The sequence below is a fragment of the Manihot esculenta genome, chromosome 16 (genome assembly GCF_001659605.2).
Source record: "Manihot esculenta cultivar AM560-2 chromosome 16, M.esculenta_v8, whole genome shotgun sequence".
In the NCBI taxonomy this organism is placed as follows: domain Eukaryota; kingdom Viridiplantae; phylum Streptophyta; class Magnoliopsida; order Malpighiales; family Euphorbiaceae; genus Manihot; species Manihot esculenta.
In genome coordinates, this window is record NC_035176.2 from 26,139,770 (window position 1) to 26,160,176 (window position 20,407).

Sequence of the window (20,407 nt, forward strand, 5' to 3'; positions counted from 1 at the left end):
CAGCCCTTTCTTGCATGTTTTTCTATGATTATTCCATGATGTTTTAGGGGGTTTTGGGGGAATAGTTTAGAGTTATGTTCATGTATGTTTGGTCCCTCATTTGAGTCCACCTGTGTAGGTTCGGACCCGAGGAACCGAGGACCCCAGCAGTGAGTCTGTTGCCCCAGTGTCTGGTCAGAGCTATCCAGAGGTGAGTGGAATAACCCTTTATGTTTTTAAGCAAATCAATTGCAAGGATTGAGCATGATCATGCATCATGAATGCCATGTGATGAATTAGGTTGCTTGCATTAGAATTCACGAATATGTTGCATTGCATATCTTAAATGTTGATGTGGATGAATGTTGGATGATCCATAGCCCTCGATCTATGATATGACGATGTGATATGTACGGTATGGAATGTAAGACCAGTGGGACCCATTCTACGTTCGCTGGCACTATGTAAGGGAAAGACTAGGACCAATTCTACGTTCTGGCATAGTTGGACACTGTTATGTTATGATATGTAAGGGAAAGACCAGGACCCATTCTACGTTCTGGCACAGTTGGACCATGTAGAGGGCTATTGGTGACAGGTTCATCCTTGATGTGATTAGCTGTGATGTGATGCATTTCATGTTATCATATGTTTTAAATGTTTTATTATTCTGCTCACTGGGCTCTAGTAGCTCACCCCTCTCCCAATTTTCCCCAGGATTGCAGGTACAGGGTAGACCAGGAGGTTTACAAGAGTAATGAAGTCTGGTGTATGTAATAGATAGTGTGGACATGATAAATGTTTTAATGTTATGTAAAAGTACAGTTTCAGTCATGTAATGATATTGAGGATTAGAGTTTGTGCTTGACTTTATGTATGAGGTATCCCTTTTAATACATGATCAAAGATGTTTTATAATGTTCATGTAAGCCAACTCATCTTATGATGTATCGCCCATTGGGGCATTGACGAGATCCCACAGAGGGGTCATGATTATGATTATGAATGTGTTCAGTGCATGCACAGGTTGAGTTTGGCTTTTGAGTGAAAGAAAAGTTTTAAATTTTTATGTATGTTGTTGATCATGTATGGGATTAAACAGGTTTTCAGGTTGTATGTCAGGCTTGCTACGGGTCTTGGCGGCCTTAAGCCGACCCGGATCCTAGCGCCAGTAGTGGTCCGATTTTCGGATCGTTACAATCATGATTTTTCCAGTTATATAGAGATAAGATCAGCTTCATATTGGAGCAAACACAATTAGATTAGGATAGTGATCAGATAGAAGTAGTAGAGTTTATTTTAAATTGAGAATTTTTATCTTTTTGTTGGGGGAAAAGCCTATATAAAGGTTGCCCAAGAATTAACCTAGCATCATTTTTTTTTCTTTTTTTTTCTCCTCTCCCATATTCAACTGCCTCCCTTGCCGCCCCCATCTTCTTCTCTTTTCTTTAGTTTTTGCAATTTTATTATTGCCCTTAGAGGCTAAACAATTCTTTTCAATTGAAGCTTAATTCAAATTGAGGTTTTATTTAAATTGTGAGATTATGTGCTTAAATTCTTTTCATCTTATTTCTATTTTTTTATTAATTTTTTATTTCGGAAAACACCACCTCTATTGTTGTCCTCTTAAGAATTCAAGAGGTTTATTGAATCTCTTGGGAAGACAACATATTATTATTTAACTCAATTAAAACCGTGATTGTTTAATTGGGTTAATAATAAGTAGCAATTAGTATATTCGTTTATGTTAAGGAATTAGTAGATTTGATTTAAATAATTTGCATATTATTATTGATCAAGTTTGGATTCTTCTCTCTTAAAGTAGTTAACTAATTAAATCTACACAAGTGTTAGAGTTGTTAGTTAATTAGAAATTAATTTAAGTACAAAACGGATTAATTTAATCATAAGGAAGAACTGGTGGGATTCACGTGTTTGACCACTATAACAAAAAAATAGATAATAAAATAAATTATTTTTCTAACCAATGATCAACTGCCAATCTCTCAATTTGATTACCTTCAGCTGAATTTTAATCTAATTATTTGTTTCACCATCTCAATTGCAGTTTCTTTCTTCTTTAAAGTTTTGGCTTGCCTAAAGCAAAAATTAATTTTTTCAAAAAAAATCATCTTCTTCTCTCTTTTTGTTTTAAACTATTCTTCTTATTCAACTAGTTATCTAAATTAAACAGAGTTAAGGTTTTTGAGGGATCGATACTCATTTGCCCTATTTACAAATTCTTTTGAATCAAGAAAAGAGAGATAAGTTTTAATTGATAGATTCGGCACCCGTCACTCACTATTTGGTCAACATAAAATTTCCATAAGTACAGTGCATCCCAAACGTATCGTTGTGCATCATGCTTCAATTTCTCTTTTCTACTTCTTGACATTCCTGCTAGAAAACTTATGGCCACCATATAGTTCACCAAATCCGCATATCAAGGGCTTACTACCCGTGCAGAAAATAAATGTTCGTCAGGAAATTCATCTTTTAAAGGAAATTCATCTTGGGGTTAAAATAAATGACTGAGGTGATCAATCACCAAGTTCTCTGATCACTTTTTATCTTTAATCTCAAGGTCAAATTCCTGTAACAACAAAATATATCGAATTAGTCATAGTTTCGCTTCTTTCTTCCTCAAGAGGTACTTTAATGCTGCATAGTCAGAAAACACAATTACTTTAATACCTAACAAATATGATCTAAATCATTCTAAGGTAAAGACAATTGCTAAAAGTTCTTTTTCAGTGGTGGTATAATTGCTCTGGTCCTTATCTAAAGTTCTAGATGCATAACATATAACATGAGGTTGTTTATTAATTTGTTGATCAAGAACGGCTCCTAAGGCTTTTGTACTTGCATAATGGGAGCAACAACTAGCTTTTGTTTTAGAGTGTCAAAGGATTCTTGACACTCATCATCAAAATTAAACAGTACATCCTTTTGCAAAAGCTTGTATAATAGCTGAGCAATCCTTGAGAAGTCCTTGATAAACCTCCTATAAAATCCTGCATGACCAAGAAAAGATCTAATATCTCGCACACAAGTAGGATATGCTAAAGCCTGAATTACATCAACTTTAGCCTTATCGACCTTAGTTCCTCCTTTAGAAACTATATGTCTTAAAATTAAACCTTGATCCACCATGAAGTGGCATTTTTCATAATTCAAGGCTAAATTAGATTCCAAACATCTTTTTAAAAAGTGAGTGAGGTTTATTAGACATTCATCAAATGAATTACCATAAACCGTAAAGTCGTCCATGAATACCACTATTATCTTCTCAAAAAATTTCGAAAATATACTAACCATACATCTTTGGAAAATTGCTGGTGTATTGCAAACCCCAAAAGGCATCATTCTATAAGTAAAAGTGCCAAATGGACATGTGAAATTCATTTTCTCTTGGTCTTCTAGGACCACTGGTATCTGGTAAAAACCTGAAAAACCATCCAAATAACAAAAATGATATTTTTCAACCAATCTTTCTAACATTTGATCAATAAAAAGTAAAAGAAAATGATCCTTCCTACTTATTGAATTTAACTTGCGGTAGTCTATACAAACCCTCCACCCATTTATAAACACAAGTGGTAACCAAATCTCTTTCTGAATTGGTTATCACTGTTATTCATGTCTTCTTGAATACGACTTGGACTAGAATTACCCATCTGCTATCTGAGATCAGACATATTATTCATGCATCAAACAGTTTTAACTTTTTTACAACCTCCATCATAGGAGGGTTTAATCTCCTTTATACTTCCCTCTTTGGCTTGCTATCCTCTTCGGCTTGCTATCCTCTTCAAGGAGGATCTTATGCATATAAAGATAAAGGCATATTTGCAATATCATGTAAAGTTGGAAACTTTGAAGTTAAGAAGTCAATGTGTGATTTAGGAGCTTCCATAAATGTTATGCCTTTGTTTGTTTATTTGTATGCAAGTCCTTTTAAACAAATAGGAATCACACTCCAACTCGCTGTTAAATCAATAATCTATCCTAAGGGTGTGTTGGAGGATGTCTTAATCTAAGTAGGAAAATTAATTTTTTCAGCAAACTTTTTTGTCTTGGACATGGAAGATGACGATTCATCTAACTCCACCGATTTGTTGCTAGGAAGACCATTCCTTAGCACAACTAGAATGAAGATCGGCGTGCACGAAGGCACGCTCACAATAGAGTTTGATGGAGAATAGGTAAAATTTAATGTCTATGATGTAATGAAGTATCCTGATAATAATTTTTCTCTTTGCTGCATAGATGTAGTTGATCCTCTCACTCAAGAAGCATTTGAATTAAGCAAAAAAGACAAATTAAAGGTAGTTCTAAACGAAAGCTTGACGTTGGACTGCTTAGGCAATTGTGCAACCCAACTCGATGAGGAGATCATAGAGATAGTCCACTCATTGGACGCGCCAGACCATAAGGTAAGTTCCTCTAATTCACTTCCAATACTTGAATCTCACCACAAACTTCTCCCTTCTATTCTTCAGGCAACGAAAATTGAGCTAAAAGCACTTCCTGTGCACCTAAAATATGTATTCTTAAGGAGAGAGAACAACCTTTCGGTCATAGTTTCTAATAAGCTAAGTGAGGGTGAAGAAGACAAACTTGTTCAAGTATTGAGAGAATATAAGAAAGTTGTTGGGTAGACAATCACAGATCTCAATATTATTAGTGCAAAGGTCTTTTAGAAATTTCGCATATTTGGGTATTTGTTTTATAGTTTCAAGAAGGGGTATGATCACCTGGATTTTACGAAAAATCTCCAATATCTCTTTTTCTTCCTTTTCCCTTTTGGATTGAGCAAGTCTTTTAGGAAAAGGAGCACATGTTACCTGGATTAGGGGTTGTTCTACCTCTGATTTTTGGGCCTGGTTCTCTGCTGAAATTTTCAATTCTGCTTCTGGCATCAAGTCTGTCGCACTGCTTTGGGCAAGCCTCTTCGAGCTGGCAATTTTCAATTCTTTCTCGCTTCACAATGTATTGATGGTACATTTCTATATGACAAACACAGTGGATGTATACTGTGTGCAACAGGACTGGATGAGAATAATCAGATATTTCCACTAGCATTTGCAATTGTTGAGAAGGAGGATTCAGATAACTGGGGGTGGTTCATGTCTTGTTTGAAAGCATTTGTGACAGACCGAGAAGATTTACGTGTTATTTCTGATCGTCACATTAGAATTAAGAAAGCAATGCAACAAGAATAGTGGCAACCGCCAAGAGGTCATCATCAATACTGCATTCGACATATTTTGAGTAATTACAAGATAAAATTCAAGAATGTAGTAATGAAAGAATATCTGAGGAAGGCTGGTAATTTAACTTTAAATCCCTTATGTTAAATTAATAATTTTATTGTACATATCAAAGTCATAATAATTTGTGAATATATTTTAACTTGAATAGCCAATCATAACCAAAAGAGGAAATTCCTTGATGCAATGAATAAAATAAAGGACGTTAATACAGAGACTTTTAAATGAGTTGTGAATATTCCTCTTGACAAGTGGACTCGTTCCCACAATGGTGGCAAGCGATATGGATCAATGACGACTAACACTATTGAGTCTGTCAATGGAATGCTTAAAGGCTTTCGAGCATTGCCCATTATAGCAATGGTTGAAAAAATATTTTATCAATATGCGCATTACTTTAATACTAGAAGAAGCCAATTCCTTCGGCAACAACAAGATGGCTACGAATTCACCCAATCATGTGGTGAAATTATACTGAAGAATGCTCAATCTGCAAATGGACATCATGTAACAACATTGAATCGTGATGAATTGATTGTGGAAGTCTGAAATGCAAAATCTGAGCAAAAACAAATCGTTAAGCTTATAGAAGATACTTGTACTTGCGGTAAATTTCAAGAAATGCGCATCCCATGTTCACATGCCATTGTAGCATGCATGTCAAGATCTGTGGATTATGAGCAATTTGTTGATAGCTACTACACACTAGATAGAACATTAAAATGTTATGAACAAATGTTTAGTCCTTTGGGTTATTCAAACTATTAGCCTGAAAACTATGAATTACCTCTTATTCCAAATAAGGATAGGATTAGGAAAAAAGGACGACCAAAGTCATCGAGGATCCAAAATGAAATAGATTGGAGAGTTGCCAAAGTTAATATTCCTAAAAAAAGAATCATTGTTCGATATGTGGGCAATGTGGTCACAATAAAAAGACATGTACTGTCAATCGAATTTTATGATTTAAAATGGCTTCATCAATGAAATAAGTCACAGTGTCTTACGAGAATATGTTTGTATATTTTATTTAACTATTATGTGTAATGTATAGTATATTCAAGAAATGTCTTTATGTAAAAAATCGGGATTGCCTACAACAGAAAAATCAAGTAGAGGAAAGGGTAAATATTATTGTCGTAACACTCTCATAGACAAATATATTAACCCGAATAGTGAACCATGGTATGTTCACAAGCGACTTTTTACTAATCAACCAATTTATGATTGCTTAGAACAAGACTTTGCTAACCATATATTTATTGGACATCATTCCAATAAACTTTTTGATTTTGGTCGTGTCATAATTGCTCCTCAACATGATTGGCAACATTTGTGGGAGATACAGATGTGAATTGAAAGCTTATTGTAGTTATCACGAATTGTCAATTCCAAAGGCTACATCAGCAGACATGGCTCGCAATACATTTGAAGAAATTAGGAATATGAAGGATCATCTTCTGAAGGAGATTAGGGTTATGGATAGGAGGCTGAAAAAATTTCACGCTGAAAAAAGTGAGTTTCCAAATGTGTATGATGACAACCAGTTCTCAAGTTCGAGCAATTTCAACGTTGAACATAATGACCTATCTGACTATAGTGACCGTGATTGTGGTGATTTTATAAAATATCTACCACATTGTCTACCAAAATACTGTTGAAATTTGTACATGTATTGATATTGTTATATAATAATTAAACATATGGACAATGATCTGGCTATTTATTATTGTAGGGATATCATGATTAATTACACTCCACGTGATACATTCCGAGCAACTGGTAAAAGCTGGTTACTGGATGATGATTTTGTGTATCCACTTAACCCTCGTATGCACAATAGTGACCATGTATATAATATAATGCGAAGGGAATGGACATTTCGTATATGGCAATCAAAATCTCTCCGAGAGAAATCTGTTCAATGTGGAATTAAATGTCTACGTCATAAAGCTATAATGATGGCAACGACAAATATTGAACAAATGCGTTGTGCACTTTATCATATTCGTGAGGAGAATAACAGAATAGCTATTAGATTAAACAGAGAATTTTTTAAGATAAAAGCTAAAGAATTTTTAGAGGATGGCAATTTAAATCAATATAAAATATATCGCAATATGATGTTATCAAACGATTGTACATCTGATATTGAAATGTCTGATGAGGATTAGTAATGGTAATTATGTACGTAGACCATTAAGCGTAACCTTAATTATTTATGTAAGATTTATTACTTTTATGAAAAAGTTCTTTTATAGCATTACAACATTACTATTATGAATAAGTGCTTATTTCCATTGAAAAGTGGCATTACAACATCATATTACTCCTCATCAAATATATCAATATTGGATGCGTACATAGGAGATGACGTTACATTATTTATCTCCACTTCCGACAACGATTGACCATTGGCATGTATTTGTTCATTAACAGACGTAGCATATAATACCTACATCTGCGTAACATTAGCCGATTATTCTCTTTACGGATCCTCCTTAACGCAATCTCATAGGTGCAGATGTTGTTCCTTGTCATTGTTATTGAATAACGCTTCATAATCGGGGCATTAAATTGATGGCAATCAATGACAAGGTTGTACAACTCCTCAACGCGATAAGCCCATTCACGATGTAGCCCAGTGTAATACTCTTGCCTATCAGTTTGTCTCTCCCTAATATAGTCGTCATTAAATGTAGGTAATATCCATAGTCGACCATTCCTACGATATGAAGAACTACCATCCATTGTATGTGTGCCACCATCCTCAACAAATGCATAATGTAGTATATATAGAAAAATTTTTTGTAACAACAATACTTCCCATGTGACTTAACAGTTTACTTTTATCTTCTGTCTTTATCACTTGCACCAAAAGAAATAATTATCATGTGACTTAACAGTTTTTTTTTTATTTATGTCTTTATCACTTGCACTAAAAGTAATACTTGCCATGTGACTTAATAGTTTACTTTTATCTTCTGTCTTTATCACTTCCACTATTGAATAACACTTGCCATGTGACTTAACAGTTTGCTTTTATCTTTTGTCTTTATCACTTGCACCAAAAGAAGTAACTGCCATGTGACTTAACAGTTCGTGTCCATCTTTTGTCTTTATCACTTGCACTAAATATAATATATGTCATGTGATTTAACAATTCAATTTCATCTTCTGTCTTTATCACTTTAACTAAAATAAATAATTGCCATGTGAATTAATAGTTCACTTCCATCTTTTGTCATTATCACTTGTACTAAAAGTAACACTTGCATACTAAAAGTAACACTTGCCATTTGAATTCACTTTGATATTTCATTTGCTTATTTATTCACCATTTGCATCAAAAATAATAAATGGCACGTGAATTGACAGTTTTAATAACCCTTTGCAGGAATGGAGTCCCCACATGACAGTAGACCTTTTATAAATCCAAGACCACGTGATAATTTAGTGCTACATTTGTAGCTGTCTCATAGGTCCCAAGTCGTGTGGGATGAGCCACATGATGTTAGTGTAATCACATGTTGATGATCTTCTGGCGCATTATATGGTCATAATGTCGATGACAGACTCATCCCATATCTTCGTACTAGTGGATTTTATGGAGCTGTTCGACTAGACTTCTTCCACTTAGATCACCACCTCATTATGGCTTTCATTGAGAGATGGAGGCCAGAGACACATACTTTCATGTTACCCCATGGGGAGTGTACTATTACACTTCAGAATATGGGACTGATATCTGGATTGCCTATTGATGGTAACGCTGTTATTGGGTCTACACGACAGTCATTGCAATTATTATGTCAAGGTTTGTTAGGGTTGGTACCAGATCGGGATATTATGAAGGGAAATACAGTAGCACTTAACTGGTTGAGGGATAACTTTGACCACATTCCAGATTACGCCGATAATGTTACTATTCAAAGGTATGCTAGGGCACTCCTATTACGGCTAATAGGTGGATTACTATTTGTAGATAGGTCTGCTCACAGAGTCAATCTAATATTTTTACCACTACTAGCAAATTTCAACAATTATGTTCAATATAACTGGGGTGCAGCATACCTTCCTTGGCTTTATAAAGAGCTTTGCAGAGCTACATCACCACAGGTGTAGCAAATGGGCAGCGCACTGCATATTTTACAGATTTAGGCATAGGAAAGTATAAAAATAATTGCGCCGACCATCTCTCAGATAGATCCAATTTCAGATGCACCGATAGGTAGCCAGTATGTGTTATACCATAATGTAATATAGTTTTATTTGACAACTATAGCTTTAAAACCAACATCTTCTTATTAATTGTAAACTATAGATTGTATAGGTGGAGTAATGCTAGAACTATTACCGAAGTTACAATGCATGTGCTAGTGCAACTTCGTACCAACTTGACCGTATGGAAGCCGAATAAATCATTATTCTTAACCTTTTAATTACATATCAATTCAAAATATACAATTTTAACCTTTTATATTATCTTATATACACAGTTTATATGGAAGCCATACTCTGATGATGTGGTAGACGCTATGCCAGATTTCTGTCTACAAGGTAGACAAATATGGCGATCGATTGTGCCACTGATTTTTTTTCACGTTGTTGAGTGGCATCAACCTAACAGAGTGTTGCGACAGTTTGGGTTAGCTCAACTAATTCCACAACTACCACATCAAACAGATGATATGTATGGAATCAAGAACATCTTTGGCCACAAACTAGATGACCGAACACCAACATTGGATAGCGCTCTGGGAGTCGAGGCACCGACGGATTGTCGGCAGTAATCCTCTAACTCAACCTTTACATTTTCATTCACAAAACATGGAATGGTACAGAAGGATTGCACGTCGGTGGGTGTCTCAAAAGGGTGCATCAATCGGCGTTGTGACAATGGAAAAGATTGAAAGTGCAGTCAATTTGATGTTTCATGCACTTCATATGTTTGGTCGCATTTCCCAAATACCATATCCACAAACTGGCCCCACCTTCCCAACCACTTCCAGATGATGTACATGACGCGCCCTCCTCATCAAGGAATCCTCCACGACATCGTCGCCAAACTACCAGGCCATCAAGGGAAACGGAGATTCCACGACCTATGCCAGACCCTGATGTTATGCAGGTACCATCACTGGTTGCATTTTATCCATACGGCTCATACACAAAATTGGGTTAGTCTTCACACATGCCCACTTATGGAGATGATTATTAGAGTCAGTATACAGGATAGGCACCAAGGCCTTCTTCTATACCTTTTCAGTCATTTACTCCAACTCCTTATAATTACAATCAGACTAGAGGAGAAGGCATGGCTAGCACGTCGTTCTACTCCTTCTCTCCTGCGCAGACACATACTCCATCAGAGTTTATTTTTCTTGCATTCTCCCGACAATCACTGAATGATCCGTCAAACTGGCTTAACTTATTTTCTTCAAATTTCCCAAGGTTATTTTCTACAACCATTACGGCTTAGCAACTCAAGATTCAGTTGTTAGAGATAATTCAAGACCTAAATCTCAACCTCCTGATTTAAATCTATTTATGACAGACGATGATGTTGGAGATTCTGAGGAAACTCAACAGGAGCCATCATTTGATGGCCATCGGTACAACACAAGGCGCCCTTAAGATAGCAGACCATGACATTGTGGTACGGGCAATCATCTACATAATTATCGTTAGACATCATCCAAAACATTATTATTATGAATTTTATGTAGTTGAATTTAATTATTATTAATATCATTCTTATTTATTAAATTAAATTTGTTCATATTTTTATTTTCACTATTATTTTTTTATTATAAATTATTAACTGAAAGGTTATGAAATATTTGATAAATTTAAATTTTAATACATATAAATGACTTGCACTTGCTTTTAAAAAAAAAAAAAACTTACACTCACGATCTTAATCTGGTGATAAGTGCATCTGAATAAATCTAAGAGATCTCATATTCTACTCCCCAATCCCCGATTCCCATTTTAAAAAAAAATACATATAAATAACTTATAATATGAATTTATAACAGTAATACATTAAAATTGGTGGAATTTTAGTAAATTTTTTGTTTAATGCTAATTAAATATATTGAAATAATAATTACATATTTTATTTTTTTATTTTTATTTTTAAACTTAATTATAAAATAAATGTTGAATTATTGCCTTTAATACTGAAAATTAAAATTTAATATTTAAAAAAATACTTGTTTTAATACTTAAAAAAAATCAAGACACTATTTTTCCTGGCGCATATTTGATAGGGGTCAAAATTTGGTGTCACTCAAATTCTAAAATCCCCAACAAAAAGCCCATTTTATTATCTCTGTGAACAAACTTGACAGGGCGAACGCAGACAATCAATGTATGAATAACCATATAATTATTAATTATGTTCTATCCATTCCTTAGAATATGTTTATATTTCTTTTCATCCGCCTCAAATTATAGCCTATTTTTTTTAATATATAAACATAATTATTAACTTTTTAATAAACTCATATTTAATTTACATGAAATAGTAAAATTTTATTATTTTTAAATTAATTTAATAGTAAAATAATAGATTAAAAACAATAATATGAAATTTATTATACTAGCTATATTAATTACATTTTATTAATCCATGTACAAAATAACTGTTTGAAAGATGAGGAGAATAATTAATAGAAAATTATAAATTAATCTTTTATAAAAAAAAATTTAAGTTTTTTCACAAATAATATTTTTTTAATTTTAAATAATCAGAAAAAACTTAATAAAAAAATATAATATAATACACAAAGATTAGTAGACTCATCTCATAAATTTAATTTATAAATTATTTTGCCTACGTAAATTCAAAATTTTACATCATATGTACTATAATATTCTATTAATATTCTAAATTAAAATTTATTTAATTTCAACAAAATTTTAATATTTAATTTAAAAATAATATTTTAATAATTTATCTGAAAGAAAATTTAATAGTGTGAAGTAGGGTTGAGCAATGTTCGGTCTAAATTAAAAAAAATCGATTAAACCGAATTAATTTAAAATTTTAATTTAATTTTTTATTTATTTTGATTCAATTTTTAATTTTAAAATTTTTTATTATTTCGATTCGGTTCAATTTTAATTAGAAAAAAACTGAAAAAATCGAACCGAACTGAATAATGATAATAGTATATTATTTTCAATAATATAGAGATATTAAATCATATTAAAATTAAAATATTTTAATTAAATTTTAAAATATTAAATATAAAATATAAAAAATAAAAAATTATTAAAAATTTAAATTGATCAAATCGAATTGAATCAGATTGATTCGATTCGATTTCTCATTAAAATTAATTCAGTTTAATTTTTATAAATATTAAAATTTTAATTTTTAATTTATTTAATTCAAACGACGACTTTAAAATGAGGGCCGAAAACAAAAATCCTAGTGGACAATGATGAATGCATGTGGTATGTGGATCTGGCTGCCCACCGTATCATGCAAATAATGTATTATGACATTATTGGATAATAATAATAATAATAATAATAATAATAATAATAATAATAATTAAAAATATATATATAAGAAAGCCATCATTAGTCATTCTCATCTTGCCCCATATCATGAATTTTTTTGAATCCTTTTTTCAAACTTATTATTAAAAACTTTTTGAAATATTAAGAAGGAATTGATGTTTTCATGTTTGTTAGATTTACTAATAATTGTTTTTTTAGATAAAGACAAAGTGGTTAAAAAATTATATTTTTAATTTTTAGTATTTAATTTTTATAAAAATATAATTATTTAACTTTAAAAATACTTAAATTTGTGATTTCACAGCATGTAAAAATAAATTAGCTATATTATAAATGACTTATGCTAAAAAAACAAAAAATAGTTATATTATAAATTAATTTTTTATTTTGTTTAATAAATCATTAATAACAAGTTTTAATGTTGAAAGTCCCTTTTGAGTTTTCCTCTCTTTTCAAGCTAAAATCCTTCCAATTTTTAAGAATTTGCAAGCTTTGATATCAAGGAGCTTTTGGAGTTTAACGATTTTTTAAATTTTATTTTATTTTTAATATAAATTTAATAACGAAATTAATATTTTAACAGAATTTTTTTTATTTTTAAAATATTAGCAATGAATTTAAATTTCATTACTAAATTTAGTAAAAAATTTTAATTTTACTATTCAGTCAACCTCCCCTCAATCTTCTCAAATTTCAAAATTTGCTTAAAAAAATGAAAATTAGAATTTAATTTCTATATTATAGAAAAATTTAATATAGTTATTTTTTTAATTTTAGAAAATATATTTAAAATTTTAAAAAATTTGTTAATTAATTAATTTTAATCGTTAAATATTATAAAATATTTTTAATATAAAAATTAATTAGTAAATATTTTTATAAATTAAAAAATAAATTAAAAAATATTTTTATATTATATAAATTAAATAGTAAAATATATAACAGTTAAAATTAATAAAATAATTAATTAGTAATTTTTTTAATATTTTATAAATATTTTAATATATTTTTAATATTGAAAAATTAAATAATAAATTTTTTAAAAAATAATCATATGTTATATGCGTCAGGATAAAATTCCTGCTCATCATCATTTTTACGTATTTCTTTTTTTTAAAAAAATAGGACCTATTGTATCTTGTCCAAATACTATCCTTCATCAAAGAATTATAAGTGGAAATGATGAAAACCTTGACTTTTGTCTTGTCCTTATATTCACCCTTCATGTGAAAACTTTGACTTTCTTTATATTCACCCTTCATCCAAGAATTAATTGGGAAAATGGTGGAAACTTTGACTTTTGCTCGTACTTTAGCATAATAATATCAATCAATTCCAAAAATCAGAAAAATAATCTTGGATAGTGATATTGCCTTTAAAAATAAATCCAATTCAAACCCTACTGTATTCTTGTTTTTATTGTAAATATTGTTTGGGCTGATTCTGTTGAAGTAATCCTATAAAAAAAAATTACATATCGATTTGATGAATAGTAAGACTCATAACTTTTTTTTCTTATTTAATTTTATAATTTTATTATAAATTTTAATATAAATATTTAATTTTATTTTGAATAGATTTTTGAGTAAAAATTAAGAAAAAAAACAAAAAAATGTTGAATTAAAAAATTTTTATAATGAAAGGTTGCAACCTTAGCCCAAGACGATGAAAAATTTCAAAAAGTACCACCTCAGCAGATTTTATTATCTAAACAAGGATAAGATAAATTTTAAATTAGATAAAAAAACATAGGATAGGAATAAGATAGAAATAATAGAGTTTATTTTAAATTATTAAATTTTATTTTTTATACCTATATAAAGTCTCGTAGAATTAAATTTATGCATCATATTTTCTCCCTCTCTTCCTCATTTCCTCTCTTACTACCGCCCCCATCTTCTTCTCCATCTTCTCCTTCTCCTTTTCTTTTTCTTTTCTGCTTTTTGTCATTGTTGCAATTTTATTACGACTTTTATAAGCTAAACAATTATTTTCAGTTGAAAATTAATTTAAATTGAGGTTTTATTCAAGTTCTGAGATTATGTGTTTCAATTTTTTCATCTTATTTCTATTTTCTGTTAATTTATAAATTTGAGAAACACCACCTCTATTGTTGTTTTCTTGAAAATTCAAAGGGCCAATTGAATCTCTTGGGAAAGCAATATATTGCTAATTAATCTAATTAAATCCGTAATTATTTAATTGGGTTAATAACAAGTAGCAATTAATATATTAGTTTATATTAAAGAATTAGTAGATTTAATTTAAATAAATCGCGTGTTTTTATTAATCAAGTTTGGGTTCTTCTCTCTTAATGCAGTTGGCTAATTAAATCTACACACATGTTGGAGTTATTAGTTAACTAGAAATTAATTTAAGTATGAAGCGGATTAATTTATTCATAAGGAAGCGTGTTTGACCATTATAACTAAACAATAGATAATAACATCAATTATTTTTCTGACAAATGATTAACCGCAAAACATCTCAATTTGATTATCATTATTTGTTAATTTCTCAAATTTTAATTGCATTGTTATTTTTCTTTTAAGTTATTTTTCTTGACTTGCCCAAGGCAAAACCACTTTTATAAAAAAAAAAATACTTTCTTCTCACTTTTTATATTAAATTACTTCTCTATTTCAAATTGATCATCTAAATTAAACAGGATTAAGATATCTGTAGGATCGATATCCACTTACCATATCTATAAGTACTTATCAATAAAGAAAAGGAAGGTAAATTTTAAATTGACGGATTCAACACCGACCAAATTTTGGGCTTTTGAAAATGAGATTAATAAGAAGAAATAAATGCGAGTGAAACTAGTCAATAATTTAAGAGAGAAAAGAAATTTTCAAAAAAATAAAGATTAGATTTTTTTTACGGAACAATTAGTTTTAAACTTTACCACAGACTTGAACTGGCCTAATTTTTGCTGTTGACATCCGATGGAGACCTACAATAACTTCTCGATTTTGAAAAGGAAATTTTGAGACGCATGACTTTCAAAAGTATAACGAGAGCTACAAGCCTGTTACAAAGTTCGAGACGAAAATTCCACTGTTTAGGCATTTTAATTATTTTTTTGATATTTTTGTAATTTTATATATTAGAGTTTTTTTCTATTATAAATAGTTTTTATTGGCTATTTAAGACTCACTTTCTAATCTTTAAAGAATTTTAATAAGACTTTTCGTCTTCTAACTTCTTTTTTTTATTATAGCGTCTTAACCAAACGATAATAATTAAAACTCCTGATAGAGTATAATCAGTCTTTTATCAGCAAGGCACAGCCAACATCCTTATCTAAGAGTTACAAAGATTTCTAACTAAACAATTCTTAGGGATAAAAACTCCTACTCTATTAGCCTCCCTAAAAATCTAAGAAAAAGAAATAAAAGATATCAAAGAGAACTTCAACTTAATGACAACGATTGTAGACTTGCTTTTCCAATCAATCTAGTCATTTGTTCTCGAGAAAGCTTGTACGAGGGTGGCTGCATCCAATTCAAAAATAATGTTATGTGCTTTCATAGCTTTGGCTAAAAAGCTAGCTTCGATTATAGCCATAGCCTCAATAGCTAAAGGAGAACTTGCCATTATTAATTTTGCACTTTGCTATTTCGGTTTATCAATGCAAATTCTTTTGCAACTCAAAAAAAAAAATGCACTTCTATAGATAAAGATCAAGTTGGGCAATACCAAAAAAGAAATTTTTTTTGGAATATCAATATTACTATTGAGTTTCAATCGGATTAAAAACAGCAGAAGAAAAAGAAAAATAAAATTTTTACCAATATTATCATCTTTAAACGAACAAATTAATCATATTTAAAAAGAAAATAAATATATTTTATTTTCTTTATAGCAAAATACAAAAAAGTTCGCGTTAATTGAATTGTCGCAAACCATAAACCATCCAAATGTTTGGTCTCTAACGATATCTATACAGAATGACAATCGAATAAAGCTTAGAACCGTTCTAAGGATTTGAGAATGAGAGTGATTTTAAATGCTAGCTCTCTAGGTTTCTGCCAAAGGTGTACTTTAGTGTTTCAGTATAATAATATTTATTTATTTATTTAAATAAATAAATTACAACTATGATCCAGAATTTTAATAAACAAGTTTTATAAATCTTAAACAAATTTAATTAAGTCCCTCCTTAATTAATTAAATCAAAATCATAACTTTTTTAAATTACAATTTTATCCCAATATCAATTTATATGCAATCAAGTCCTACTTAATTTAACTTTTCGTTTTATTTTCTCATGCAATTCAATTTTTCATTTTATTTTCTCATGCAATTCATTATGTGTGACCTATTAAGTTCCAAATATGTTGGTAACAAATATAATTAACTAATTAATTAATTTGAAGGTCAAAAATATTATCTAGCAGCATGTCAAAACTATCCAAATATTCGGAATGTCAAAAGTGGTTTGACTTAACCTTTCAGAGCATGGTCGTGTAATTAATATTCTTTCATCACAAATGTTCTGATTTAACATTTGATGTATGAAACGTGTCTGCAATGTTAAATTATATTAGTTCTCATTTATTAGCCACTGATCTATTAAATGAAATTTTAAATATTATTTGTTAATTACATTCCACTTTGTGCAAGGACTTCATGATCAATGCTAACATAGAATAAATGAGATATTTCCTAATTTAACCTAAAGTGATGAATTAGATCTCAATCACATAAACACCTTCATATAGTTTCTAATATTATCCAATTCATCCTCATTTTTTATTCATGAACCAAATAACGCGTAATATGAATTAAAATATAAAAGTTCATATATAAGATTATTTATTGATTTCAAGTCAATGATCACTTACACAACCATCACTTGAGTAATTCATAGATACATGTTATCTTCCATATGAATTTCTCAGGCGGGTGAGTTCAGTACACTTATTTATAAAATAAACACCTACATATTAGTTCTATATATCTCACATATCTCAACTTATGAGATCAATTGTTTTCTCTAAAAAGAAAGAACATAATATGTATTAGTCTCAACAGTTCTAATTATTATCTAATCATGATAAGAATATCGATCAGAAACATTTAGAGACATTACTTAAATGCAATAGGAATCTCACAATTGTAACCACATTATAATTTCTTTTGCACAGTAATAGTCTCAAAAATTTTTTTTTACTCGAAATTCAATTAAATTAACAAGAAAGATAAATAATAGTTTTTTTGTATAATATATTTAAATACTTAAAATATATGAAGAATAATATCTAATTACAACCAACAGATTGACTATAGAGTATATTACTAACAGTTTCATCTCCAAAGTTATTGTCCACCTCATAATCATTAAGGATGAAAAGTTTAGCCTTGAAAAATCTTTAGAAATTGAAAAAGCTCAGACTAATTTTATTTAGTTAAAAAGTAGAGATTTGTTAAGTGTGTATATATCTACAGGCTAAATATTATACTTATATTCTTATATTATTTTATATTATTTTTTTAAATACTTTTAATTAAAATTATAATTTATTCAATATGTAAATTTATAAAAAAAATTATAATAATTAAATACAAATTAATTATACTCACAATTTATAAAAATAACTACTCAGCTAATTTTGTCGATCTATAAAAAAACCATAGCACAATATAACAAAATTTAAAATATAATTAATAATATGTGTGATTAATTTTTTAATTTTTATTAATATATTCTCATAAATAACTAATTTATATTTAATTAATGTAATTTTTATTTAAATATTTAGTAGATTAATTTCAAGGTTTAAGTGTAAATGAAAGTCATATTTTTAAAATAGCTCCAAAATAATTTGATAACTACATTAGTAAGACTGGTGGAAAGTGCATCCTGATAGACCTAAGAGGTCTGAGGTTTGACTCCACCAATCCCCTGTTTCAAAAAAAAAAAAAAATTTAATACTTACATTAGTAAGACTGCTTAAAGAAGTGAAATGTGGCATATCTTCTCTTTTTATTCTAATTTTTATAATTTATTGCATATTTGAATGTAGTTTTAAATTTTAAATACTAAAATTTTATTACGTAGAAAATATAATAATAGTCATTCAAACTTCCTTTTACTATAAATAAGTATAAATTATATGAATTACTATTTAAAAATTATTTATTAGAATTTAAAATAAAATTACAAATAATAAATATTTTTATTATTAATAAAATTTTATATTGAGATTTTAAAAAATATAAATATACAACTATTGAATAATATATTAAAATAAATTAATTAATAATCTATACGACGCCCAAGTACTTCTTTTTTATTTATAATTTATTATTTAAAAGTATTTTAAATTTTAAATATTAAAATTTTATCTTATACAAAATATAAGAATAATTATAATTATAATTCTTTAAAATTTCTTTTATAAAATTATATAAATTACTATTTAAAAATTACTTACTAACATGTGAAATAAAATTATTAATTAATATTTTTATTATCAATAAAATAATTTTGTAATGTGAATTTCAAAAATAACATGTGAAATAAACTACTAGTTAGAGTTAGGCTTGGCCAATGATGGATGCAGAAATTAAAGTTAAGGGATTTAATTTTATTTTTTAGTGACAATTTTAATTTTATTTAATTCATAAAAAATATTTATTTATATATATAAAATTTTTAAAATAAAATTTAATTTTAAGCAGAAAAACCAAAAAAAAATCACATGTATAAAATTTTTTAAATTAAATTAATTTACTCACTATTAAATATTGAATATAAATTTTTAAAATTTTTTAATATGAGTTGTTTAAACTTTTATCTGCTAAAGAATTGTGATTTTAATATTTTTATCTATATTTAAAATTTTTAAATTTAAAATATAATCGTAAACTATTAAAATCAATTTTTATTTATATGCTCTAAACTTTTACGAAATGATAAAATTAAATTTTATCGATTCATAAAAAATTAAAATATAATTAGTAAATTTAAAGCATAATTAATAATATATTTGATCAATTTAATATTTTTTATTGTATTTAATTATCATAATTTTTATAATTTCAAGTGTTTAATGAAAATAATAAAGTGAATAATTTATCTTATAAATATTTGAAAAAAAATTAAATAGTGAAATTAAAATCTCAAAAATTAAATCTGAATTTTTTACATTAAAGAAATAGATAAGAAAAAAAAAAACATAGATTAAGATGACTGTTTTAAAATTGTATTGGTATTGGGACTTTATTTATAAGAGAACTATTATTAGATTCATGAATTTTTAAAAATTTTACTAATTTTTATTTTTATAAAAATTACTAGGTTTATATATTTTATGAAATTAAATTGTTTAATCTATTTGGTAAAATAATCATAGTCAATTTATTTTATCTTTAATCAAAGAGAATAAATAGTATAAATATTTAAATATATAGGTATTAAACCATACATTAAATAATATAAATATTTAAGACATGTTGGATTTAAAAATTTATTTTATAAAATATAAAAATATTTTAATTAAATAATTTTTAAATAGAATAAATTAATAAATTATTTTAAAAGTTTAGATACTGAATGATTTTTTTTCAATTAATAAAAATTTCATAAATATCTTATTAAATTTTTA